General features: G+C 39.5%; 1 pseudogene; it reads left to right on the top strand.

The window, feature by feature from the left end:
- The first annotated feature begins 933 nt into the window (after positions 1-933).
- Positions 934-2,328, top strand: LOC108547283 (piggyBac transposable element-derived protein 4-like; annotated as a pseudogene).
- Positions 2,329-2,742: the final 414 nt, after the last annotated feature.

The following is a 2,742-nucleotide window of genomic DNA, read 5'->3' as shown; positions in this document are numbered from 1 at the left end:
AAACTGTTTTATTTACGCTATTTACAAATTTCCTAAATATGGGCACCAACTTTTGGACTCACCTGGTATAAGCAAGCCATAGAATAAGCATTCAAATAACGATGTAATAGAATACCAGCGAAGAGTCATGAAGATTAACCGAGCGAGCGACCCAAGGAACAAAGTCCGCGCGCCACTGGGAAACAGCCCACGTCTCCAACACCCCTGATGTCAACCAGAGAAACCGCGGGCCCGAGACATGCGTCGTCAGGTGGCCGAAAGTAGGACGACCTCGACCGAGCCCATCAGTCCATCACCAATTATGGGGTCCTCGAGGATGATACCAAGACACGATTCCTCCGTCAAGAGAGTAATATTCGCGTCCCTGACATTATCATCTAGGGGCGTCTGGAGCAAACAGTGCTTCGAGAGCCTGTATGGGAACAACATCCTAAAGTTCTCGGACGCTAAGATCATATCGACGCGCGCCCTAATAGGTAGACTGAACGCTCTGAACATCTTCAGCCATCGGACGAGCGTGAGGTTACGCTGGACTCGTCACCAGTTTACACTATGCTACCTGCAGTTATTCAGGTACAATACGAGATGGAGTTTCAGTGGCTATGCCAGGCAACGAGAGAGTCACACACTACCGGACAACACCATCTGTTCGGAAGTCTGCCATGAAGAAATTTATGGCACAGGACTAGGAGTAACTGTAACTCTTTTTGGCAGGAGTAACTATGACTCTCTTAACACGTTGAGCCCGGCATCGATATTACTGTACTTTCCGTTTGGCCGGCAACGAGCGAGCAATCGGGAATATTCAGACTGGAGACTGGAGCGATTAGTTAGAAACGAACCGTAGCAGACAAAAGTACACTTTGAAAATACTTAGATACTCAGTGCTAAAAATTTTTGCTTATTTTTGAAAATATTTCTATAAAACCCAAAATGTCCGCAAGAGAAAGTGATAGTGATGCGTCAAGTGAATTATTTTTATCATCCACACGTCGCCATCGCCGTGTATTACGATTGCTATCGTTGGAAGATAACAGTTCATCAGACCAGGCAATGGACATTGACATAAATGCGAACGAAATTAGTGATGAATATGAATGGTTTGATCCAAAAGGCAATCAGCCAAATTTTGGTCCTTTTACGAGTGCTTGCGGTGCCAAGAAAAGTAATGAGAAAGTGCACAATTGTAGAAGAGTCGAAGATTTTTATGCACTTTTTGTCACTGACGAAATGTTTGAACACATCAGTGAGCAGACAAATCTTTATGCTGTTTAATGCAGAATCGACTCTAGATATTCAGGTAAATGGAAAGCAACAAACAAAAATGAGATAAAACGTTTATTTGGACTGATAATATGGATGGGAATGGTGAAGCTTCCATCCTATCGTCTATATTGGTCCCGGGACCCATTATTTGCTCAAACATTCCCGCAAAAAGTAACGAGCAGAGATAGGTTCGAAGCTCTCATGAAAATGTTGCATTTCGAAGATAATAGACTTTTTGACGCTCGTGATCGTCTATCGAAAATTAAATATCTCATAGACGAGTTGAATAAAAATTTTCAAACATATTACGATCCACCCGAGGCAGTATGCATTGACGAGTCACTGATTCCATTCCGAGGCCGAATTATATTCAGGCAATATATGAAAGAAAAAAAGCATAAATATGGAATAAAAATATTTCAATTGCGTTGTGGACGTGGATATACATGCAATTTTCGTGTTTACACCGGGAAAACACTTGATAAGGAAAATACAACGCCTTCAAACATTGTAATGTCTTTATTTGAGACTTTATTTTATAAAGGTCACACATTATGTACCGATAACTGGTACACCAGTGTCGATTTGGCGAATAAGCTAATAAAGAAAAATACCCATCTAATTGGCACACTTAGAATAAACCGTAAAGGAAACCCAAAGGAAGTACTAACTACTAAATTGAAACGCGGAGAAATGACCGCCAAAGAGAATAATAATGGCATTACAGTGTTGAAGTGGAAAGATAAGAGGGATGTTTTGGCCTTATCTACAAAATATTCAAATGAAATGGTGAATGTAAATACGAAAAGAGGAATTTGCACCAAACCAAAAATCATTGATGAATATAATAAGGCAAAGATACCAATTGATTTATCGGACCAGATGAGTGCCTACAGCAGTCCCTTGAGAAGGGCTACAAAATGGTATAAAAAGTTGGCTTTCGAGCTTTTATTGAATACTGCTATTATAAACGCACTGCTCATGTTTGAAGAAGTAACCGGAAAAAATATATCAGTCACATCATTTCGAGGACAATTGGTGGATTACACAACAATCAGATGAGGAAATTCCCAGGCATATTGAAAAAAAATCTGTTCACCAATTAGAAAAAAAAGAAGGAGACGTTCATAAAATCAGAAGATATTGTTCAGGATGTTATGAAAAAAATTCAACATTATTTGGACGCAAGAAAGCCAGAAATGTGACTAAAAAGGTCATCACGTTTTGTAATAGATGTAAAAACAACCCATATTTCTGTTTAGAGTGTTACAATAAATTTCATTAAAATTACTATACATTTATTTTTTAACTATCGGTCTTAGTTCATTGTCGGTCCCTAGGGACCGACGCCGAGCTCAACGTGTTAATCAATTCCTATATTCTCTACAAATTAGTCAAAAAGCAGAGAAACGATCGGCCACTTAACCACTTACACAATTCCGGAAAATCTTAGTGAAGCAATTGAAGGGAGATTTT

This window comes from Eufriesea mexicana, unplaced genomic scaffold (assembly GCF_001483705.2).
Source record: "Eufriesea mexicana isolate 0111107269 unplaced genomic scaffold, ASM148370v2 scaffold995, whole genome shotgun sequence".
NCBI classification, from domain to species: domain Eukaryota; kingdom Metazoa; phylum Arthropoda; class Insecta; order Hymenoptera; family Apidae; genus Eufriesea; species Eufriesea mexicana.
Note: the sequence above shows the minus strand (reverse complement) of the source record. Positions and strands in the feature narration are given on the sequence as shown.